This window comes from Chiloscyllium punctatum, chromosome 17 (genome assembly GCF_047496795.1).
Source record: "Chiloscyllium punctatum isolate Juve2018m chromosome 17, sChiPun1.3, whole genome shotgun sequence".
Classification (NCBI taxonomy): Eukaryota; Metazoa; Chordata; class Chondrichthyes; order Orectolobiformes; family Hemiscylliidae; genus Chiloscyllium; species Chiloscyllium punctatum.
The window spans coordinates 13,926,006-13,952,851 of NC_092755.1; the positions used below are offsets into that span (position 1 = coordinate 13,926,006).

At 39.0% G+C, this 26,846-nt stretch overlaps 1 long non-coding RNA gene across 1 annotated transcript in view; it reads right to left on the minus strand.

Moving 5' to 3' along the window:
• Positions 1-4,495: 4,495 nt before the first annotated feature.
• The window catches only part of LOC140487744 (uncharacterized), a 40,992-nt gene continuing 18,641 nt past the window's right edge, over positions 4,496-26,846 (minus strand). The window contains exons 4-7 of the long non-coding RNA XR_011962922.1: positions 7,924-7,993; positions 6,756-6,841; positions 5,994-6,054; positions 4,496-5,720 (exon numbers count right to left, since the gene is read on the minus strand). This is a non-coding gene — a long non-coding RNA (uncharacterized lncRNA). The remainder of the gene's footprint in view (positions 5,721-5,993; positions 6,055-6,755; positions 6,842-7,923; positions 7,994-26,846) is intronic.

Consider the following 26,846-nt stretch of genomic DNA (forward strand, 5'->3'; position numbering starts at 1 on the left):
TAGACGAATTGCAATTTTTAATAGCAAATGTAGGTAATTACCTGACTAATGAACACTTGGAAGTAGCATATATTTACTTAACGCTGAAGAAAGCGACTTGTTTTCCCCCTTGTTACACAGCAGAATAACAATGTGTGTGTGTGTGTGTGTTCGAAATGTTTGAATCAAGCTCTTTCTAACAAAATAACTGATGACTTACGATCACTTAGCCTTGTCACCTTTAAAACCACAACATTCTCAAATATTTTCCAGGAATTTACAATCAGAAGAACTAGTTAATTCCTTTTCATAGGAACCCAAAGAGAATAAGTAGCGGACACTGTGAATTAGTGAGTCAATGCAAGAATTCAACTGAAGACAATATCCCTTCTTTCCAAAAATGTCAAAATTTTTAAAAATCAAAATTTATTGCCATTGTTGAATGAAAGAATAAAGAGATGCTAATTCTTTTTCATTTGATTTTGTTGCATGAAACATCCGTAAGTCGTATTATGATTACAAACACAATAAATGTGAGCATTGAAGTCAAATATAATTAATTGAATTCAACTATGTTTCAACAGGTAAAATAAAAATTGATACTTACAATGATCGAGAGATTGTGCACTGCAATATCTTTACAGTGGTTCATGTACTGTGCCGTTATTCCACATTTGCGCAACCTACTAGGTTGAATAAGTATTATTTTTATTATAAATCAGCAACAATTGAATTATCAAAGTCTGTCAATGCATTAATGAATAATGAAAAATCTCTTTTTGCAAGTGATTGAGCAATGTCTGGAAATGACCTGGAATTAATTCAGTGAAAAGTATTTACATTTTCCTGAATTTTAATGTTGAGATTACCGTGATCATTCAAATGAGCAAACATCAGATATTTGCAATGACGTTGGATGGGAAGTCATTGGTTCCTTTGTGGGGTAGGTGACCTGAAAAATAAAGGTATTTTCATACTGTACTATTAGTACTAAGACATAATGAATTAAATCTAAATGTGAATCTCACTATACTTGTTAAAAAGACATTTTTTATAAATAATTGTGCCATTATTGTAATGGCAATGACTTGATAATGAATGCTGTCTTTTGAAGAATTAAAATGAATCAATATTTCAAAAGCACTATGCTGTGATGTTGATTGGATATTTATTAAGATCAGTAAACTGAGGAATAAAACATTGTACCGAGCTTTATGGATGGAAGACAAATGAGCCATTCAGTGATTATGGGGCAAAAATCTTTTTTTAAGTAAAAAATGTACGTAATACAAGAATTGTGAATTTCCATACACTGGATTCCTTGTAGAGATATGCTACATCAATTTATATGATCAATATTATGATCAATGTTTAAAGACTTGTGTCAGAATTAGGAAGAGAATTAGTAAGTCATGAAAGTGAGCTTGAAACTGAACAATGTAGTCAATGATATGTGGCATATATGTGATTTTAATAATATTGTCATTTTTGTACAATGATGAATAATGTTGGAATAGAAATGACAAAAAAATCAACAAGCAGTTCTTTTCTTACAATGAAATGAAAACAATAATCATTATGTAGCACGCGTGATTTGAAATAGCAGTTGGTTAAATGTGACATTAGTGAAGGCTAACCCTTTTGCAAAAATGGAGGAACTTCACAAATTTAAAATGCAGTATTTGTTCAATTTGTAATAAAAATGGTTATAATTTGAATGGTCTCTTGTACACACACAACAAAAAATGAGCTTAAAGATTGTTAGATTGACAAAGATTTGCTTCCTAACATTATTGTAGTATAGTCAATATCCGTGATAAAGTAGAATTATTGGTTTAAACAATATAAATCAACATTAACGACTGAGCTGAAATATAGCACATCAATTGCATTAACTGCATAGAATAGTAAATAAATGCTTACTGCTGTCATTTGTCCTAGAAACAATAAGATACTCACTCAGGTTATTCCACTAAATAGTAATCAGCTGATGATGAATATCTTTGTGTCGCTTTATGTGCACTGTTTTGTGTGAACATTGATTTCAATAAATTTAGATATTTACATGAATTAGGAACAGACTGATAACTGGGTGTGAAAGATCTTATTTAAGATGAGACAATTTTTATGTATTCACTAGGTTTGCTGAACAAAACACTGTTAAGTCATCATGCAATAAACTGGATTAGAGAGAAATATGCAAATTCAATTTTCAAATGAATGCACTCGGATATTTTCACAACATTTCAACCTTACATTCAATATAAATAGGTGAATGGAAAACTAAAAACAAATTTCAGACAACTCATAAACAGATCAATAACTAAAAATTGATATATAGTAGGAAGTGGCATTTGTTTATTTAACTGAAGAAGAACTTAATTTTTTTTCTCATATTTATACCTTTGAAGTATCAAGTTCTATGTGCAGTCTGAACTCAGTTCTTCAGAACAAAAGAAAATCAAGGAGTATCTTTACTTTGCATATTTCATCTTTGTGAGTGCAACATTATCAAATATTTTGCAAAGAATATTGATTGAGTGGAATCAGATACATTCTGTTATTAGCGGACTGAAGAAAATATATAGCAGATACAGTGATTATTGGAATGAACAACAAATGAAAACATATCTAATGTTGAATAGAAAGGCAATTCATTCGATTCTTAGATATTTTCTTCTCAACATTCAGAGCTGTTCTGGCACAGCTCTGTGCAAGGTGGGAATTGAAATTGTATCCTCTGGTCTGGTAACAGAGACACGACCAGAGTTGCACAAGATTCCTTCATAACATTCCCAACCAGGCTGCGCAGGGCTGAAAACTAATCAGATGTTTATTGTGATAATTTGATTGGAATTAAATGGTTGGATACTGTGTGCAATCTTCTGAAAATTCAGTAGTAATTTACAATAATGATGGGAGTTAATAAATGTCTTAATTTAACATGATTTTTATGATCACTTGTGGAATGACAACTTGACAGAATTGTGTGATTGCTGTGCATTATAAATAAAAATGAATATAATTATTCTATATGTTCATAAGTTCCACATTTTCTGAAATGCAAATTACAATGTTTTTGATCTACACGTAAATTGGAACAAAATGATGAATTGGTCAATCAATGTGCCTATTCAGCTGAAGACAAGTTTCATTCTTTCTGAAATATACGATTTCTAAGAAGTCACCATTTCCTGTGGTTGTTTAATGAAATAAGAGAGATGCCAACCCTTTTTTGTGTGCTTCAAAAAGTTCATGGGGATTTCAATAATTTTGCACGTGAAAAATATTCAATTCTTATTGTGATTAAAAACACAATAAATGTTAACATTGAAGTGATTTCCAATCAAATCACTTCAAAAGTGTTTCCAAGTTTAAAATGAAAAGGAATATTCAGAACGATTGAGTGATTGTGCATTGCAATGTCCTTGCATTAGTTATTATATGAAAACATAGTTCCACATGTACACCCCTTACCGAATTGAACAATAATTAGGTTTTGGCAACAAATCGATTTGAAATATTTTATTAATGAATTTAAGGATAATGAGGTATCTCCTCTTACTATTCCACTGAGTAATGTTAAGAAACGAAGAGAAATATTGCAGTGTAAATTAACTGGTGTTCTCTGAATTTCAATGGCTGAGAAGACTGTGATCTTTCAAATGAGCAAAAGTCAGATATTTACAAATGATGTTGCAATGGCAATTATTGGTCTTTTGTGGGTATATTGGCCTTATCAAACAAGTTTTAATGTTGTAGCACTCACACTAAGAAATATGGAAGATATTAAAAGCACATTGTACTTGTTATAAAGCCGAAGTTAAAGTATTGCGTAATTATTGTAATTGATAATTGTTTCTAAAATCCTGATAGATAAATTGACTTAATATTTTGAATGCACTTTGCTCTGATGTCGATTGTATATTCATTAAGATTAAAAAACTGAAAATTAAAATATAAAACGTGGCTTTAATAATTAAAAAATCTCAGCAACAATTGAACATCGTTCAACTTTTTTTTGGTCGGTTCATGTCTATTTTATTAATGTAATTTTTATCATGATAAATGTTTAGATAAATGTCAGAACTAGGAAGAAAATAATGAGGATGGGAAAGTGGGTATTATTATGAACTAAACATCGAGTCAATGACATTTGGGACAGGAAGTCATTTTGTAGCAAAAAACTAATAATTGTGTGATTATTGTTCATTGACAACTAATGTTGGAAGAAAATAAAACTACCTCAAAATGAAATTAAAATAAATATCATTTTGGAGGTCACGTGATTTGAAAAACGGAAATTGTCACTTAATGTGACATTTGAGCTGAAGAATTGTTCTTCCCCCCGCCACCCCCATGTGTAGTCCTTTCAATAATTTAAAATTTAGTATAAGTTGAACTAAATAACAAATGGATGTTCCTCCATTGTTTTCTTGAAAACAAAAATTTTAAAAATTAACATGAAAATGATATCGCTCTGCAAGGAATAATTTCATAGATAATAAGTGTTTGTATTGAATTTAAATGTCACCACAGCTGTAGGAGTGATTTCCCCTGACAGGGAATGAAGACTGAGGAGATAGGCCGAACTCAGGCAAGTGGAAGATGTTTACTCATGCTGCAATCAGTTAATACAGGGATCATCACCCGAGGCCAATCTAGGAAGGGAGGTCCATGACACACTGTAACGTGTACAGTAAAAAACAGTATTTTTACACACCTTCTGTATTACAATGTCCACATGCAATGTGGTTACGGTCCTTCCCTCATGATACAGACACCCGATCCTGTAGAACACCTAATCTTGGATGAACATCGCTATGGATAGCCCGAGCTTCCTATTGCTTCATGGTGTTTTACAGGTGCTATAATCTCCAGGCCTTGGGATCTCTGTGCATTTTATTTCCTCACATTTCAAAATTAATTGCTGCAGTCCTTTGGGCCTCTCACTATGCCTTATTTACGATTCTCAAGAATATGTAATTAGAAACTTTTTAAATGTTCTGAGCAACTTTAAAATAGTAACTATTTCTGACAATCAAACCCTGTCTGTTTCCCTGACAGCCGCTGTGGAAGTTAGCTGGGCTCTTTCCTGCAGTTGGTGTTTATTCATTCACTGGGACAATTATTCTTTCATTAATGAAAGTCAGGGTTGGTCATTTTTCTGTGTGCCTGCATTCCCTTATCACTATCTGGAATATGACTGTCTGGAATAGCATACTTATGGACTTGGAGTAGGATTGTACAAAATGTTCTTTTTTTAAACTTAAGACTGAAACAGACTGTTCGTCTTATTTATCTCCCCTCCACCATTTTGTGTTTCAATTCTAAGGCAGGCTGCTCAGGGCTTCCCTACAGCAGCAAATCAACAAGGATTTCAGCATTAAAATAAAAATCAACATTCACAACCATTAGGAAACAGTACCATGCAATATGCTTACGTCACTGAGACTTAATTCCACACTTAAAGCCGACTATACTGATTTGATCAATGATTACATATTAGATATAAGTAACAATTAGTGTTAAAGCTAGTCACTGTAAACTTAAAATGATTAGAAATGTCATATTACAATCCGCAACATGTCGAATTGGAGTCTAAAACAATCAGACGTATCTTCATTTGTAAGGCCGAATATGAATCCAATGATTTCTGTGAACATTCAAATGAGAAGATATCAGATATTTCCTGTCAGTGTTGGATGAGGAATCATTGCTTGGTTTGTGGTTGTGTTGACCTGGAATAAAAGATAATTTTTTCTTTGTAAAATTGGCACTACGAAATAATGATTTAAATTGAAATGTGAATCTCACGATATTTGTTAGAAAACCTAAATTAAATTACTGTGTGATTGTTGGACTAACAATGAATTGGTAATCTATTTTAGAACACTGACACATTAAGTGATTCAATATTTCCAAACGGGTTTGCTGTGATATGGTACTAAGCACATATGCTCTTACTTAAAAATTAAAATAATGGCAATTGAAAGAAAGATAAATACACATACCATGCGCTTATTGTAAATTCATGCAAAATACAACTGCGGAATATGTTTAAAGCAGTTTTTCCTGAAATGAAAAGATAACTAGAATGATTAGCAGCAGGATGTAATCGCAAAACAAAAAAAATCATTCAATGTGACTATTCAGCTGCAGGCAGCTCCCCTTCTTTACACACATGTAAAACTTCCAACAATTCAAAATTTACTCTGATAAAGAAAAGAACATACGCATGTAAATTCTTTTTTCTTGTTGACAAAAAAGTCACAAATTTGAATTTTTTTTAGCTTTAAAATATTTAACTATTACTGTGATCAGAAATACAATAAATCTTCATGTTGAAGAAAAATCAAATCAAATCAAATCAAAATACACATCGATATTCACAATAATTGGGAGAGTGAACACAACAATATCTTTCCATCAGTTAATGTACTGAGCCATAATTCCACTGTTATATCCCTTACTGGATTGATCAATTATTAGATATTAACAATAACTAAATTATTAATATGCTATCATTGAACTGAATATTAATGAGAAATCTCATTAATGTTTGAACGAGCAATGTGTCAACATAAACAGTAATTATTAGTGAAATGTCTAAGATATCTCTTCATCGATGAGGCTGAAATTACTTTGATTGTTGAAACAAGTAGCATTCAGATATTTATAATGAGCATTGGCTGCAAATCAATGCTTTTTGGTGTAGACCTGAAAGATTTTGTTATTGTAGTATAGGCAGTAAGAAATTATGATGTGCATCTCACCTTACTGAATATTTTCAAGTTTTCTAACAGGTTTCTGGTCCAATCTTCAGTTTAACATGGGTAATGTTGGGTCAGAACATCAATAACTGCAAACACTTTAAACACATCTCCATCAAAGTTGCTAATCTGATAATTCAGAACAAATATCAAAAAATTACCTCTGTAAATTTAATTGACTATATTTTTAGATTATAGTCAAGTTCGTTATCTACTTATTTCCTTCTTATTTCTGACACCAGTGGCTAAATATTGATTAGATTAAATGTCATATGAGATAGACATTAGCTTTCTCTCAAAGATCTGTACAGCACAGGAATGGGCCATTTGGCCCATAATGTTGTGCTGAACATAATGTAAAAGAAACTCATCCCTTCTGCCTACACTTGGTCCATATCCTTCCAAATTATTGAAATAAACATTAAAGAGCTTCCATCACCAACCCTGGAAGTTCATTCCAGACACCAATCACTCCCTGTGTACAAAACAAATTGCCCCTTACATTCCCCTTGAACTTTCCCTCCTGACCTTAAACACATGTCACATAGTTTTTGACGCGTCAACTCTGGGAAAAACTTTCTGACCGTCAACCCTATCTACGTATCTAATGATTGTACAGACTTCCATCAAGTCTTCTCCCAGTCTCTGCCACTTCACAAAAAAGCAATCTGAGTTTTTCTCGCCTCTCCAAATCCAGGCAGCATCCTGGTAAACGCCCTCTGTACCCTCTCCAAAGCCTCCATACCCTTCCTGGAACATGGCGAACAAAAGTGAATACAATACTTTAAGTATGCCTTAACCAAAGTGTTAAAGTGTTACAACATGACTTCCTGACTCTTGTAACCAGTTCCCTGACCAATAAAGGCAAGCATGCCATTTGCTTTCCTAACCACCTAATTACTTGCATGGTCACTTTCAGGGAGCCATGGTCTTGAACGCCAAGATCCCTTTGAATAATAAAGCTGTCAGGGTCCTGCCATTAACTATCTACTTTTAAATAACATTTGAGCTTCCAAAGTGAAACACCTCACACTTGTATGGATTAAACTTCACCTTTAATTACTCTGCCCATATCTGCAATTTATCTTTTTCCTGCTGCATTATTTGACAACACTCTACATTGTCCCCAACTGCACTGAACGTTATATCATCTGCAAACTTATTAACTCACCCAATTAGATTTTAATCCATGTCACTTCTATATAATTGCATCGCAAACAGAAGGGTTCCAGTACAGATCCCTGTGGAAAAAAGACAGAAAATGAGGGAAATGCAGAATTCTTGAAGAAATGAGGTTTTTTCAATGACAGAATAATTCTGATGAATAATCTTCTAAAGTGTGATTTTTAAAAAAAATTAACCAATATTTTAATTCTGAGTTTATTGATCTTAACGAATATCCAGTACAAACTGCTTTGAAAATATTGTATCATTTTAAGTGTTGCGTTCTCATATTAAATATTATTTAATTGTCATTTCAATTATCACACCATCCTGAGATTTACATTTTCGTTCAATCCATTACTTATTAGAGACAGTATCATAATGAAATATTGACATTCTTTTCAGGTCAACACACCTGCAATCAACCAAAGTTCTCTCACCCAACACTCATTCTAACTCTCTCATTCTCTTTCATTTGAATTCTCGTATTAATGGAAGGATCATTAATCAGTCTTATCAATTAAGAAATTGCTAACTATTTTTCACATAAATATTTCATTTTTTTTCAACATATTGCACAATTACATCGCAATTAGGGTTTTCTCATCATTCTTAAATTTGTTATCAGCCATTTTAAAACTAATTATTACCAAAATCTAACCGGTAATCATTGTTGAAATCCAATATCTCCAGCTGTATATGTGGAACTATGTCTCAGTACATCAACTGATACAAACAATATTGCACTCTACAATCTCTTAATCTTAGCAAAAATAATTTTAAGTGTGGAATCTTAGCTGGATTGAATTGGTTGTAAGAAAGAGTGCAGTCTGAAGAAAGGTCACTGGGCCCAACACTCTCCACAGATGCTGCCAGACCTGCTGAGTTATTTTCCAGCAATTACTGAGTTTGTTTGTGATTTCCAGCATCCACAGTTTTGTTTACATTCTTGTATTGATTGTATTTCACTTCAATTCTAACATTGCTACATTTCTGATTATTACAATAAGAGCTAAGTATTTTTCATGTTTAGCATTATTTAAATTTCACATGTTCCTTGTGTAAATAAACCAGAATTAACAAATGTTTGTTCTATGCTTTTACAATAAATCTTGAATTCTTAGAAATCACATTTTTTTGAAAATGAGGGAAGTTGTTTTTCGCTGAGTAGTCACATTGAATGACTAATGCTTTATTTCCAATTCATGTGCATTAAAAAGCAGGTTAATTTTAATTTATGCAGATGAATAACTGCTTCAAACAAATTGACTTACTTGATTATCATGAGATTTATGTTTATTTAAGACCATTGTTGCTTTGTTCCATCATTATTAGAAATTACTAATTCTTTTTATCGGTCCATTACACACTGGAACTGTCTAATACAATCCTAGTCCAATTATAACTATAAATATCAGAGCAGTTTTCCCTGTGAATAAACACAGTAAGTATGTGATTATAGTCCTGCCATTCCTGCGTGGGAATATTATGGAGGGCTCTGGTAATGTGTGTACTAGTAGACCAGGAGCCATGGGTTCAATTCCCACCTTCAACAGAGATGTGTCAAAACACCTCAGAGTTGATTAGAAAGTATCTAAGTGTCGACTGAATTGCTTTTCAACCAACATTGTCTCAACTTGTAACTGTTGTTCATTATAATGATCACAACATCTTGAATTTATTTGCTTCACATCACTGATTAAAGTATGAATGTTATTACGCTGCTTCTAAATACCTCTCAACGTTTAATAACTTTGCAGTCTTAAAGATTCTACGGTGTAAATAATATTTAAGGTGAGGGGGAAAGGTTTAAAAGGGGTCTGAGGGGCAACTTTTCCACACAGTGTGTTTCACATATTGGGATGAGCTGTGAGAGGAAGGGCAGTGGCTGATACAATTACAACATCTAAAAGACTTTTGGACAGTTTATTGGATAGAAAACGTCCAAAGAGGTATGGGACAAACACAGTGAAATGGGACTAGTTTAGTTTAGGAAACCTGGCCGGAATGCCAAGTTAGGCTGAATGGTCTGTTTCCATGCTGTATCAGTCTAGCATTCTACAATTCAAACTTCACTGTGATTGGTAAAGGAAAGAACAAACGGGTGTTAATTCTATTTTGTGTCCATAAAAAAGTGACATGAATTTTAAATAATTTTGACACATGAAATAGTTTGCTCTTATTGTGATTAGAAATACAATGAATGTGAGCATTGAAATGAAATATAATTTAATCAATTCAACTGTGTTTCCATGGTTAAAATAAAAATTGATATTCACAATCATTGTGAGTTTGTACATTGCAATATCTTCACATTACTTCTTGTACTGAGCCATTATTACACATTTATACCCCCTACTGAACATTTATACCCCCTACTGAACTAACAATAATTAGATATTAGCAACACTTAGATTTTCGAAAATCTATCAATACACTTGTAAGAAGGAGAAATTTAATTTTGCTACATGACTGTGCAATGTGCAGACATGAACAGGAATTATTGCAGTGAAAAGTCGTTACAGTTTTCTGAATTCATAAAGCAGAGATTACTGTGATTGTTCAAATGAGCAAAAGTCAGTTTACAAAGCGTGTTGCATGCAAAATGATTGGTTCCATTGTGGGATAGTTGACCTGAAAACAATAGCATTGTTGCAATGGATTAAATTAAAATATGGATTAAAAAATATATGGATCTGACGATACACGTTAGAAAGACAAACAAATTATTCAACAATTATTATAAGGATAGTGAATTCCTAATAAATGTTGTATTCTGAACAAATAAATTGACTCAATATTTTAAAAACACTTTGCTCTGATGTTGATTAGACGTACATTAAGGTCGGTAAACTGAAGACTGAAATATAATACCTAGATTGATGGATTGAGGACAATAAATGAGCCATTCAATAGTTATTGAAGAGAATTCTTTTTTGTCAAAATGCAGACAATACAGAAGTAATGTATTTCATTCAATTAGTTTACTTGTAGAAACATGTGACGTGATTTTAATTTATGTAACTTTATACTATCGATGTTCAAACATTTGTGTCTGAATTAAGAAGAAAATAGAAAGATAATGAAAGTGAATATGAGAGTGACCACAAGATACAGTCCATGACATTTGATAGAAAAAGGAATTTGCATAATCTCGTGACTATTTAGTGTTAATAAATAATTTACTTCTCAGGTACTGAAGCAGTCCAAGTCCAAGTACAACAAGATCTGGACAATATCCAGGCTTGGGCTTACAGGTGGCAAGTAACATACATGCCACACAAATGCAGGCTATCACATATAAGACATAACCGAACCACCATCCCTTGACACTCGATGGTGTTACCATGAATGAACACCCACTAGCAACATTATCCTGGGGATAATCATTGATCAGGAACTGAATTGGTCTCACCACATAAATATAGTGGGTACAAGAGTAATTCAACTCCTGGCTTCTGAAATCTTGTCCAAACGCTACCAGGCACAAGTCAGGAGTGTGATGGAATACTCCCCACTTGCCTGGATGAGTGCAGCCCCAACAACACTCAAGAAAGTTGATACCATCCGGAATAAAGCAGCCCGCTTGATTGGCACTGCTGCGACTGAACATCAGTGGTGGTGAGGGTGGATGATTGTGGATGTCCTAGCTACAATCTCTGCCTCTTCTTATTAACAAAGATAAAAGAATCTTACATTGCTCAACTTTCTCATCAAAACTGAGTACAGTATTCACCCTAGCCCTCTTTTATACCAACCAGCAGCATTTCCACCATCAATAGCAGCTTCTCTTAAAATATTTTGTCAGTAACTTGTAATTAACTGGTTACGACAATTACAACTGAAAATGTGTTGCTGGAAAAGCACAGGTCAGGCAGCATCAAAGGACCAGGTGAATCGACGTTTCGGGTATAAGCCCTTCTTCACCAAGTCCTGAAGAAGCAGTGAACCACATTTTGAAATGATCTTTCTGAACATAATACAGATCAGGTTAAAACTGAAGTAGGTGTCTTACACAACTTGCTGCAAGAACACAGACAGTAGAATCTGAGGTGATCATGAGGATGTGGAGGTGAATGTGGGAGACAAGCTGGGACTGGATTGGATTAGTCACTGTGAGAGGGAACAAATGCTGGATGGAGGGTTTCAGCAACTGATGGACTGACGCTCAGGTGAGCCATCGGAAACTGAGCAAGTGACCACCATCTAATAGGACAGAGAAACTGATCCATCAGCCTGAAACTGACTGACCACGTGGCTGTCAGTGACTCCAACACAAGTGAATGGAAACATTGCTCAGAGCCTGTTTCTGTAACATTCAACACAACCAGGAAATGGAAAGTGAATAATGAGCTGAAAACAAAGCCACTGCTCTGTTAGAGTCAAAATCATTTAATGTTCAGTTATTCAACATTATTGACTCTCAGAATATTCTAACCTGCAGAATCACAGTAAAAGGGGAAAGTAAACAATATTCTTGGCAAAGATCGAATGAACCAACTGCTTGTATAAAAACAGCTCAGAACAAAGGGGCTGAATCCTCCACAAACTGATAAACACAGGTACCATCAGATTTATAGATAGAGATTGGAATTCATCAGAAAAACCCTTCCCTGCTGATGGTGTGTGGTAGACACCATTCCCAGTGAGAACTGCCACTTACTTCCTTTGAAAGGAATCTCTGTTTTCCCTCAGAAAAGCAGGTGTGTCGCGCACTTACAGATTGAATTACAGACAAAGGAAACCTGATCAGGGACTCGCAGGTTAATTAAGCTATTAATGACAGTCCATTGCACACACCAAGAGCTTAGACCACAACAGATTCTAGTGAAACCAACAATGCAATGAAAAAGGTGAATTCGTCTTTGTAATCATGCAGCCTCTCTTAATCAAATAATCCCAGTCAACTTCCAAACATTTTAAAACTATTAATACCAATGTATACATATTTATTTACTTTCCTAATTTCCTCCAAAAATATATATCTGACTATTCTCTTTAAAATATATTTTAAATGGTCAATTCATCATCACAATTCATTTCCAATTATTCTTAGTGCAAAACAACTTGCAAACTAAAATAATTTTCATGTCAATAATGACACTGGAAATTTTGTTATGTAGTTTACCCATATTTCCAAATCTTGTTTTGGTCAATTATTGCAGTGAAGCTAAAATTAAAGTCTATTTATTTTCTTTGATATTCCCTAATAAGAATGCTTTTGGTGTAATGGGGGAGAAGCATTAAAATAAAATTCAATTTTCAATGCAAGAACTGGAACAAATAATCACATATTATTGAGTTCATTCATTGTCGTTGATTATCAGGTTTATTTTCACTATATGATCACATTAAATTCACTTAAATAATCACAGTACAATTCTCACCTCTATAGATATGTCGAGTGAATGTCAAACTATTCTTATTTTAAGTAAAACCAAATTCACATTTTGTTCTGTTTTATTCCAGGAATGACAGGATGTGTTACATTATTATGGGAAACAGGAACAAGTGAAGGTGGTGGCTCTCAGACGTGAGGCCTTAAAGCCAAAGGGCCAGGTGGTAGTTACAGTGGGGGAGGGGGGGTAGAGGGGTGGGGGGGGGGGGGGGAAGGTACCCAGTGCCCCGCTGTCCTCAGAAGGCAGTGAGGATGGTGACACTGACTGGAACGGGTTAGATGGTGAAGTGCCCATGTATGGACAGAGGGACGGCAATGGGTGCGATCACCCATCACCCTGTAATGCCCAGAAGGCCAGGTCCATGGCACCACTGGGCATCAAAGGTCAACTTGGACAGACAGTAGGGAGCAACAAAGGGAACTGACAGAAACCAAACATGAACAGTTCACCTGCTGAATGACAGATGTTGGTGTGTTAACACCCAGCCTGATAGAGAAATGGCAGTAATGGGCCTTATTGGGAGAATATGGATGAATTAGTTGAGGTACAGTCTCACCGATGATGGTGTTAGGCCAAAATCTCTCAGGCCAAGATACCCTGACGTGTACATCAGAACCTGTCCCTGCAATGAGAATATGGGGGTGTGAGCCGGTTCCCCCCAGTGCACAGCCGACCAGTGTCTCCAGGCATTTACAGATATTACAGTAAAACACTGGGGAGGGGACAGGCTTTATGGGCTAAAATAACCTTGGTGACTCAGGGACCCAAGGTTAATATTGAGGATCACACAGAGAGGAAGCCTGAGGTGTGTAAGGACCACGGGGGATTACTAAACCCCATTCTGTGATGATGATATCAGTTTGTTGTTTTTAAACTGGGACCCCATTTAACTGTAATTATAAACATGGGACACCCAGTGGGAGATCATTCTAATCACATTCTGAATTGGGCCATGGGAGCTGAGGCAAACTCAGAAACACAGGGGAACAGCTGCAGTACACAGAGGGTAACCAGACCCACAATGTTACAAGGGAAGCAGGAAAGGGCACATAGCCAAGGAACGTAGGCAGAGAGAAGGAGATAGATGTTCACATTGTGTGTGTGCATCTGTTCACTTATGGAACATGAATATTCATTGACGCTGTGTTTGGGAACCAGCAGAACAAATATTAATACAGGAGCATCTATATCAGTTACCGACACGGATTTGCCCCTCACCTCTCAATTACTAAAATGAGAGCAGTTGGAGAGGGAATTGAGGAAGGTGGATGAAATGAACCTCTCCTGACGCAGATGACGGATATGGCAAAATATATTCAGATATGGGGGTGGGAAGATGAGGAAGGGACCATTCTGGGAGTTGTCAGTTTCGAACAGTTAGGACCAACTATTGATGCAGAGACACAAACTGTAATATGGGAACAACCTGGTCAGGCCCGGGACAGGAATCAAAGGAGAGGCGACATCTCCAGAGTAGTTACCTTGCAGAGAGACTGGAACAGTCAGGGAATCTGGGGAGGTATAGCTAGGACCCAAACAGCAGTGTGGGTAACACAACCAGGAATGCGGTTTATTACCTGTAGATCCTGTAAAGATCGAGGGCCCTCTCACTCCCCACACAAACAGAATCCCATCAAAGCTGGGGCCAGGAGGCAGTAATTGTGACAGTAACAGATCGACAGAAGCAGTGAATAGTCAGACCGACACTATCCCAGAATAACTCACAGAAGCCGGACGGCTCATCCCACCTCATTATTGAGTATACCTCCCTCAGTAAATCCACCACTAAAGAGTATCCGACATTAGCGAACCACACCACTGTATTTAATGGATTGAAATCGCAAAAGGATATAGTCTCAGCCCTTGATATTGTGAATGGGTTCTGGTCCATACCTGTGCACCTGGAATCTCAGAATAAGCTGGCGTTTACTGGCTGAGGAAAGCAGTACATCTGGATCCAGTTACCTCAGGGATCCCACAATATTCCACTATATCCCACCGATATATGGCTGATGGAGTTAGTCACATTGACCTTACCAACACCTCATCACCTCAGTTGGTGTGAAAGAACATATCCAGATATTAAACAGAATACAGGGTCAGGTCAGGCAGGCCGGGCTTAAAATTAACCCACAGAGAGTGGGAAGGTCGGGAGAGATGTACCTGGGACATCACATCAGGGAGATCAAATCAGGAAGGGAGAGGGGACAATCCCAGCAGAACAATAGACCATGATTTCAAAACTATTCACCCCCACACCGTGAAGGGGGTAAGGCAAACTTTAGGATTGTTTAATTACTGTGGGAATTTTGTGGAGAATTCTCCAGAATTGGCAGAACCATCACAAGCCCTGACAGAAGCACGGACATTAGCCAGGGGTCAGGGAGTCAACATGTACACATGTACAGTCAGCATGCCTTTGGTATTGTTCATGACCATGTGTTGGCCTGTGCTCGGTAAGGGTATATCACCCTGTCTGGGGCATGTAGAGCATGAAGGACAGGTCAGAGAGTTAGTGGAAGCAGCTAACTTTCCCAGTGAAGCAGCAATAATGAAGATTAGAGCTCACAGGGTAGTAGAAACCCCACACCAACGGGGCAGTAAGTATGTGGGTAAGACGAGTGAAATACTGACTGAAACAGGGCAGACATTTGGGGAAGAGGCAGTGGCAGTAACTGCAGAAGTGAGTAAGGAAAGTTTAAAGACTTTTGCAGATACAGCCCCACAATTGAGAATAATTTCATCAAAAGGCTTATAATTCTAGATTTGCACTGAAATCAAATTCCACATCTACTGTGATGGGATTTGAATCAGGGTCCACAGAATATTACCTGGGTCTCTGGATTAACAGTTCGGCAACGATAAGGGTGGAAACCAAATCCTTGATCAAACAGGTAGAAATTAAGGAGAGCTGATAGAATGGAGGAGAATTGAAGGGAATTGGGGAAGAGAATGACCAAGTTTAGGTTCAAGGCAGCAGAAACTAAAGCCACCAACAGGGAGGAGAATAAAAGAAGAAACACTGACACAGCTGGAATTGGATAAATGCAGATACCTCAGGGAGGGGTGGAACTACGCTGGGAGGACAGGGTGAAGGCACGGACAGGTTTAAAAGCAGTGAACCACATTTTAAAATGATCTTCCTGAACATAATATCGATCAGGTTAAAACTGAAGTAGGTGTCTTACACAACTTGCTGTAAGGACACAGACAGTAGAATCTGAGGTGATCATGAGGATGTGGAGGTGAATGTGGGAGACAAGCTGGGACTGTATTGGATTAGTCACAGTGAGAGGGAACAAATGCTGGATGCAGGGTTTCAGCAGCTGATGGACTGACGCTCAGGTGAGCCATCGGAAACTGAGCAAGTGACCACCATCTAATAGGACAGAGAAACTGATCCATCAGCCTGAAACTGACTGACCACGTGGCTGTCAGTGACTCCAACACAAGTGAATGGAAACATTGCTCAGAGCCTGTTTCTTTAACATTCATCACAACAGGAAATGGAAAGTGAATAATGAGCTGAAAACAAAGCCACTGCTCTGTTAGAGTCAAAATAATTTAATGTTCAGTTATTCAACATTATTGACTCTCAGAATATTCTAACCTGCAGAATCACAGTAAAAGAGGAAAGTAAACAACATTCTTGGCAAAGACAGAATGAACCAACTGCTTGTATAAAAACAGCTCAGAACAAAGGGGCTGAATCCTCCACAAACTGACAAACACAGTTACCATCAGTTTATAGATAGACAATGAAATTCTTCAGAAAAACCCTTCCCTGCTTATGGTGTGTGGTAGAAAACATTCTCAGTGAGAACTGCCACTTATTTCCTTTGAAAAGAATCTCTGTTTCCCCTCAGAAAAGCAGGTGTGTTGCGCACTTACAGACTGTCATACAGACAAAGGAAACCTGATCAGGGACTCTCACTAATAGCTTAATTAACCTGCGAGTCCATTGCACACAACAAGAGCTTAGACCACAACAGATTCTAGTGAAACCAACAATGCAATGAAAAAGGTGAATTAGTCTTTATAATCATGCAGCCTCTCTCAATCAAATAATCCCAGTCAACTTCTAAACATTTTAAAACTATTAATACCAATGGATACATATATATTTCCTTTCCTAATTTCCTCAAAAAAAATCTGATTATTCTCTTCAAAATATATTTTAAATGGTCAATTCATAAACACAATTCATTTCCAATTATTCTTCGTGCAAAACAGCTTGCAAACTAAAATAATTTTCATGTCAAAAATGACACTGGAAACTTTGTTATGTAGTTTACCCATATTTCCAAATCTTGTTTTGGTCCATTATTGCAGTGAAGCTAAAATTAAAGTCTATTTATTTTCTCTGATATCCTTCCATTACTTTATTCCTTAATAACAATGCCCATGGTGTAATGGGTGACAAGCATTAAATAAAATTGAATTTTCAATGCAAGAACTTGTACAAATAATCACATATTATTCAGTTCATTCATTATCCTTGATTATGAGGGTTATTTTCACTGTATGATCACTTTAAATTCACTTAAATAATCACAGTAGAATTTTCACCTTTAAAGATATGTAAAGTGAATGTCAAATTATTAATGTTTCAAGTCAAACCAAATTCACATTTTGCTCTGTTTTATTCCAGGAATGACAGGATGTGTTACATTATTATGGGAAACAGGAACAAGTGAAGGTGGTGGCTCTCAGACGTGAGGCCTTAAAGCCAAAGGCCCAGGTGGTAGTTACAGTGGGGGGAGATACCGGGTGCCCCGCTCTCCTCAGAAGGCAGTGAGGATGGTGACACTGACTGGAACGGGTTAGATGACAAAGCACCCACGTATGGACAGAGGGACGGCAATGGGTGGGATGACCCACCACCCTGTAAGGCCCAGAAGGCCGTGTCTATGGCACCGCTGAGCATCAAAGCTCAAACTTGAACAGACAGGAGGGGGGCAAGAAAGGGAACTGACAGAAACCAAACTGAACCGTTTACCTGGCTGTACGATAGATGTTGGTGAATGAACACCCAGCCTGATAGAGAAATGGTAGTAATGGGCCTTATTGGGAGAATATGGATGAATTAGTTGAGGTACAGTCTCACCGAAGATGGTGTTAGGCCAAAATCTTTTAGGCCAAGATGCCCGGACGTGTACAGCAGAACCTGTCTCTGCAATGAGAGGGTGAGGGTGTGAGCCGACCCCCCCAATCACAGCCGATGAGTGCCTCCAGGCATTTACAGATATTGCAGGGACACACTGGGGAGGGGACAGACTGAATAGGCTAGAATAACCTTGGTGACTCAGGGACCCAAGGGTATTATCGAGGATCATACAGAGAGGAAGCCTGAGGTGTGTAAGGAGCACGTGGGGATTACCAAACCCCAACCTGTGATGATAAAATAGGTTTGATGTATTTAAAAGATGACATGGGACCCCATTTAACTGTAATCATAAACATGGGACTCCCAGTGGGAGATCATTCTAACCACATTCTGAATTGGGCCATGGGAGCTGAGGCAAACTCAGAAACACAGGGGAATAGCTGCAGTACAGGGAGGGTAACTCGACCCACAATGTTACAAGGGAAGCAGGAAAGGGCACATAGACAAGGAACGTAGGCAGAGAGAGGGAGATAGATGTTCACATTGTGTGTGTGCCTGTGTTCACGTAGGAACATGAATATTCATTGACGCTGTGTTTGGGAACCAGCAGAACAAATATTAATAAAAGGAGCATCTATATCAGTTACCGACACAGATTTTCCCCTCACGCCTCAATTACTAAAATGAGAGCAGTTGGAGAGGGAATCAAGGAAGCTGGATGAAGTAAATCTGTCCCAATGCAGATCATGGATATGGCAAAATATATTCAGATATGGGGGTGTGAAACTGAGGAAGGGACCATTCTGGGAGATGCCATTTTAGAACAGTTCAGAGCAACTATTGATGTAGAGGCACAAACTCTAATATGGGAACAACCTGGCCAGGCCCGGGACAGGAAGCAAAGGAGAGGCGACATCTCCAGAGTAGTTACCTTGCAGGGAGACTGGAACAGTCAGAGAATCTGGGGAGTTATAGCTAGGACCCAAACAGCATGGCGGGTAACTTAAACAGGAATGTGGGTTATTATCTGTAGATCCTGTAAAGATCGAGGGCCCTCTCACTCCCCACACAAACAGGATCCCATTAAAGCTGGGGCTGAGGAGGCAATAATTGTGACAGTAACAGATTGAGAGAAGCAGGGAATACTCAGACCAACAGTATCCCAGACTAACTCACAGAAGCCAAACGGCTCATCCCACCTCAGTATTGATTATACCTCCCTCAGTAAATCCGCCACTAAAGAGTATCCTACAGTAGTGAACCACACCACTTTACTTCATGGATTAAAATTGCAACAGGATACAGTCTCAGCCCCTGATATCGTGAATGGGTTCCTGTGGACCTAGAACGGTCAGAATAAGCTAGTATTTACTGTCTGAGGAAAGCAGTAGACCTGGATCCAGTTCCCTCAGGGACCTCATAATATTCTAGTATATCCCACCGATATATGGCTGATGGAGTGCATCGATTTAATCTTACCAACACCTCATTACCTCAGTTGGAGAGAAAGAACATATCCGGATATTACACAGAGTATTGGGTCAGGTCAGGCAGGCCTGGCTTAAAATTAACCCACAGAGAGTGGGAAGGTCGGGAGAGATGTACCTGGGACATCACATCAGGAAGATCAAATCAGGAAGGGAGGGGGACAATCCCAGTGGAACGAAAGACCACGATTTCAAAACTATTCACCCCCACACCATGAAGGGGATAAGGCAAACTTTAGGATTGTTTAATTATTGGAGGACTGTTTTGGAGAATTACCCAGAAATGGCAGAACCATCACGAACCCTGACAGAAGCGCGGACATTAGCCAGGGGTCAGGCAGTCAGCATATACACAGACAGACAGCATGCCTTTGGTATAGTTCATGACCATGTGTTGGCCTGTGCTCGGTAAGGGTATATCACCCTGTCTGGGGCATGTAGAGCATGAAGGAGAGGTCAGAGAGTTAGTGGAAGCAGCTAACTTTCCCAGTGAAGCAGCAATAATGAAGATTAGAGCTCACAGGGAAGTAGAAACCCCACACCAATGGGGCAGTAAGTTTGTGGGTAAGGCAGGTGAATAGACAATAGGCAATAGGTGCAGGAGTAGGCCCTTCTGCCCTTCGAGACAGCACCACCATTCATTATGATGATGGCTGATCATCCTTAATCAGTATCCTGCTCCTGCCTTATCCCTATAACCCTTGATTCCACTATCCTTAATAACTCTATCCAATTCTTTCTTGAAAGCATCCAGAGACTTGGCCTCCACAGCCTTCTGGGGCAGAGCATTCCATACACCCACCAATCTCTGGGTGAAGAAGTTTCTCCCCAACTCTGTTCTAAGTGGCCTACCCCTTATTTTTAAACTGTGTCCTCTGGTTCAGGACTCACCCATCAGCGGAAACATGCTTCCTGCCTCCAGAGTGTCCAATCCTTTAATAATCTTATATGTGAAATACTGACTGAAACAGGGCAGACATTTGAGGAGATGGCAATGGCCGTAGCTACAGAAGTGAGAGAGGAAGGTTTACAGATATTCCCAGAAACGGTCCCACAACAGGAGAAACAGGAATGGGAAAAGCGTGGGGCAGTAATAGGACACAACAGAGTCTGGATGATCCAGCAGTGCCACTACACTGTATAAGACAAACATTATTAAAAACATATCATGGGCTGGCCCATACTGGGGAGGATAAAATGCAATATCAGATGATCCACTACAATCCTTGCCTGGAACAGGGAGAAATACAGCAAGGTTTTGTCGAAGGTGTGTAGTCTGTTCACAGTGTGAGCCAGGGAAAGCAATAAAATGGAGGCAGCAGCAGGGACCCAGGGGTCCATGGGAGCAACTACAGATGGATTTTACACACACACCCATCCCAATCCCAGGGAAGGATGTCCTGCTGGGCTTTAATAAATAGGTTTACTCAGTGGGTGGAAGCATTCCCCTGCAGATTCTGACCAAGGGACAAATGTTACAGGGAACATAGCTAAAGAGCTATGTGCCCTGTTTGGTACTGAACAGAAATCCCATCACCATACTACCCCCAGAGCTCTGGGACAGTCGAAGGAATGACGCAGACACTGAAAGCTAGTCTGACTAAGGCTCTCTCAGAGACAGGACAGCGATAGGTTACAGTACTATCCAGCAGCCTAATGAAATGGAGGACAACCCCAGCAAAGCGACGGGACTGTCCCCCTTTGAATTAGTGACTGGATGGACTATGCAGATGCCACAGGGTATGGTAGTGGGAGGGCTGGAGATGTGCAATGACAAGGATAGGGTTAAACCATTTGTGAAAGAACTGGCAAAGCAGCTGCATGAGCTGAGAGAATCAGAGACTGGGAAAGGAAACATGGAAATATCCGAGCTGACATTCCAAACCCTGAGTTCAGGTCAGGGGGAAAATATTACTGGAACATATGAAGTAAGCACATCAAAATGCTGGACTTACCTGGGGGAGACAGAGAGGGACCTCTCCCATCCTGTATTAGTAAGGAGCTCTGAATAAACGTTGGTCATGCTGCTCAACACAGAACTCAAGGCTCCACTTTGATATTTCTCCCAGCAACAGTTGTGCAGGGGCATGTTGCTGGCTGGAGGTCTATGGCTAGTGCTGTTCCACAAGGATCAGAACTGGGACATCTGTTGCTTGTAATGTATATAAATGAAAAGTTTGAAAATGTAAACGTTTTAATTAGCAAGTTTGTAGATGGCACAAACTGTTGAAGTTGTGAATCGTGAAGAATGATGTCAAAGGATACAGCAAGAAAGAGATGAGTCAGAAAGTTTTGTGGAGAAATTGCAGATATATTTTAATTCAGACAAGTGTGAGGTGATGCATTTTGGAAGACACAAAGCAAGAGGAATGTATACAATAAACGGAAGGGTCCTGAGCAGCCCTGATATACAGAGGGATCTTCAGTTGCAAGCTGAATGATCCCTGAAAGTGGTGAAGGAGGTGAATGGCAGGCTTGCCTTCTTCTGTCAGGGGAGTGAATATAAAACTATAATCAGGCCACCTTTGGGGTATTGTGTGCCGTTTTGATCACCACATTACAGGAAGAATGTGAAGGCTTTTGGGAAGGTGGAAACAGGTTTACCAGGATGTTGCCTGGATTGGGAGAGGTTAGAAAATCTTGGATTGTGTCTTTGGAAAGTCAATGGCTGTGGGGTGACCCAACTGGCACAGACAGAGTTTGTAAACCATGGTTTACTTCAGAAATTGTATCTCTTGTTAAGAAGAAAGAGGCTTATGTGTTGATAAGGCAAAATGGTACAGATGAAGCAATAGAGAGTTACAGATCAGCTAGGAAGGATTTAAAGAGAGAGTTAAGAAAAGCAAAGGGAGGACACGAGCAGTCTTTTGCAAACAGAATAAAGGATAACCTTGAAATTTTCTATAGGCCTGTGAAGAATAAAAGGGTGATTATGGTAGGACTAAGGCTAATCAAAGACAGAAGTGGGAAGTTGAGTGTGGACCCTGCAGAGATCGGAGAATTGCTAAATGAATATTTCTCATCGGTGTTTACACAGGAAAAGGAGAATATTGTAGAGGACAAAAATGAGGTGCGAGATATTAGACTAGAAAGGATTGAAGTTAGTTACGCACAGGTGTTATCAATTCTAGAAGGAGTGAAAGTAGACAAGTTCCCAGGCCGAATGGGGTTTTTCCGTGGATTCTCTGGGAAGCTAGGGAGGAGATAGCAGAGCCTTTGGCTTTGATATTTGAGTCATAATTGTCGATGGGTTTAGTACCCGAGGACTGGAGGATTGCAAATGTTGTGCCCTTGTTCAAGAAGGGCAGCAGAGATGACCCAGGTAATTATAGACCAGTGAGCCTTATTTCCATTGTAGGAAAGATTTTGGAAAGGATTATAAGAGATAACAGTTAGAATCATCTAACAAGCAACAATTTGATTTCAGATAGTCAACATGGTTTCGTCAAGGGCAGGTCGTGTCTCACAAACCTCATTGAGTTTTTTGAGAAGGTGACCAAGCATTTAGATTAGACTAGGGCAGTTGATGTGGTATACATGGACTTCAGTAAAGCCTTTGATAAGGTTCCACGTGGTAGGCTGATGGAGAAAATGCAGAGGCATGGAGTTGAGGGTGATTTAGCAGTTTGGATTAGAAACTGGCTTTCTGAAAGAAGGCAGCGAGTGGTGGTTGATGGAAAATATTCAGTCTGGAGCCCAGTTACTTGTGGTGTTCCACAAGGATCTGTTTTGGGACCACTGCTGTTTGTCATTTTTATAAATGACTTAGACGCAGGCATAGGTGGATGGATTAGTAAATTTGCAGATGACACTAAAGTCTGTGGAGTAGTAAACAGTTTGGAAGAATGTTACAGGTTGCAGGGGGATTTAGATAAACTGCAGAATTGGGCTGAGAGGTGCAAGTGGAGTTCAATGCAGCTAAATGTGAGGTGATGCACTTTGAGAAGAATAACAGGAACTGTACTGGGTCAATGGAAAGATTCTTGGTAGTGTGGGTGTGCAGAGGGATGTTGGAGTCCATGTACATAGATCCCTGAAAGTTGCCACCAAGGTGGATCGTGCTGTTAAGGCGGCATACGGCATGTTAGGTTTAATTGGGAGAGGGATTGAGTTCTGGAACCGCAATATCATGCTGCAACTATACAAAATGCTGGTGTGGCCACAGTTTTAATATTGTGTACAGTTCTGGTCGCCCCATTACAAAAAGGATGTGGAAGCATTGGAAAAGGTGCAGAGGAGATTTATCAGGATCATGCCTGGTGTGGAGGGAAGTTCTTATGAGGAACGGCTGAGAGACTTGGATCTGTTCTCATTGGAAAGAAGGCGGCTAAGGGGGGGATTTGATAGAGACATACAAGATGATCAGAGGATTAGATATGGTAGACAGTGATAGTCTTTTTCTTAGGATATTGACGACAGCTTGCACAAGAGGGCACAATTACAAATTGAGGGGTGATAGATTTAAGACAGATGTCAGAGGCAAACTCTTTACACAGAGAGTGTGGTAAGTGTGTGGAATGCCCTACCAGCTAAGGTAATCAACTCAGCCACATTAGGGAGTTTTAAACAATCCTTAGATAAGCTCATGGATGATTTTGGGGTAGTGCAGGGGGACGAGTTGAGAAAATTCCACAGGTCGGCGCAATATTGAGGGCCGAAGGGCCTGTTCTGCACTGATATGCCTTTGTCTAATTCCTATTAAATATACTGTCTCTGTGGGTAAGGCAGAGATTTGTGAAGAAGAGTCTCTCCAAGTAGACACTCAGCTACTTTAGAGACACTTTGAAACTCTCGCCGGCTGTCCGATAATAAATCTACTGCTGTTGTGCAGAAAACTTGCATCGTCTGGATTTGAGGAACAAAATCGGCATCAACAATGAAGGATATGAGTGATTTTCAGACTGTGATGTACAGACTTACTGGAGTGGTTCACTGATGAAGAAAATGCAGTCACTGGATTGATTTGAAGAAATTGCGATTTTCTTTGAAGTGAAGAAGTTGGATATATTTTTGATAGAGCTGTATAAGATTATAACAGACCTAGACATAGCAGACAAAAATATCTGCATTCGATAGGTGATGGCACAAGAGTTAAGGTCAGATGTAAGGTTTTGAGACAGCGGGAGATGAGCAAGTGTTTCTGCTGACTGTATTGGCTGGAAATATGCAGAACATGTTGCCTATTATGGTGGTGCAAGGAGAGAAGATCAATGATTGATAAAAACAATTAGATCAGTTCTGAGGGAAATAAACTTGCAGAGTTTGGGGTACGTAGGGGGAATGAGAATATTGGATTCTGCTACAGAGAGCCAGCTTGGATTTGATGGGCCTCTTTCTGTGCTATAATGCATTTTATTTGGACTTGCTTAACTTGCTCTGGTCACCGATTAAGTTGTCATTTCGGTAAATCTGCTCAGTGTTCCTACTCAGACTGATACAGGCTGTCCCTCCACAGCAGGAGATAACGTTTACTGTTTTATACTGGGTTCTTTGGTGGGGGTGGGGGGGCAGGCGAATGGTGTGTGTAACAGTCTGCCAGCATTCATCTGAAATGGCAAAACACCAGTGCAGCCACACTAGGGATCGACTCTGGAAATGTGGGGAATGCCAGAAGGGAATTCGTTACCCATCCCACCTGGAAACTGGCCAAACCAGTCAGACTGGAGAGCTGTTCACCTGCTGTGTGTTGGGGGGGGGGGGGGGGGGGGAGATGGGATTCACTCAGGCATCCATCCTGCTGAGACACCAGTCAATTTACTGATAGCCACAGTTGAAGGATTTTTTTTCTCTTTTTCACGCCAAGTAACGAACAATGATTTTGGCAGCTCATAAAGTTGTGCACATAGAGATCTTAGCTTTGGAAATGTTCACAACATTGTTGAACATGCACAGATTCACACTGGGTACAGATTTTTATTTTCCTTTATTCATTCACAGGATGAGGGTGTCGCTGGCCCGGCAGCATTTACTGCCCATCCCTAATTGCCCAGAGGGCAGGTAAGAGTCAACCACATTGCTGTGGGTCTGAGGTCACAATGTAGGCCAGACCAGGTAAGGATGGCAGCTTCCTTCCTGAAAGGGCATTACTGAAACAGATGGGTTTTTCTGACAATCGATTAATGGTCATCATTAGACTCTGAATTCATACGTTTTTTTTATTGAATTCAAATCCCCATCTGCTGCAGCAGGCTTTGAACCCAGGTCTCCAGAACACTATCTGGGGTTTTAGAGTAACTGTCTCACGACAATACCACTCAGCCAATACTTCCCCACATCGCTGTCCAACTGCACAGAGTGAACAGTGATTGTCTGGTTCATCAGAACTGGGTAATCACACATACGTTTGCTCAATGATTGCAGGAGTTGGATGTTGATTGGCTGTTGACATCCATCTCCGAACCATGTATTCTGGGGTTTGTTTCTGATGATGATTAGAAGCATCATCAGTCTTGTTATCTTTTGGGGATAAAACCAGTTTCAATTAGCTTTCTGTTAAATCCATGGCAATCAATTCTATCTCACAACTCTCAGTTTTTGCAGAAGAACTCTCCTTCTCCCCAATTTCCTCCGCCCTCACCTCCAACAGTACAATAATCTCAGAGTCTCTTTATGATTATGAGTGAGACAATCTGATCAGCTGCTTCTTTCCCTACTCCTATGTCAAGTTGGATCTTAAACTCCCCTTACTGCAGTTGTGATCCTGCATCATTGTACAGTGTTGCGCATATTTCATGTCTTGGCGTATCAGTGTTCATGAAACTGCATGTAGTATATGGGGCCAACAGTGAGTTTAGCTCTTTCCTTCCAACAGCAGCAGTCGAATTGTACTCCAACAAAACTTACAGAATCACGGCCAAGCATATCCCCCAACTTACCTCTTACTATCAAACCAGACTATCAATCCTCATTCAACTGAGAGAATTCAGGAGGGCATGTC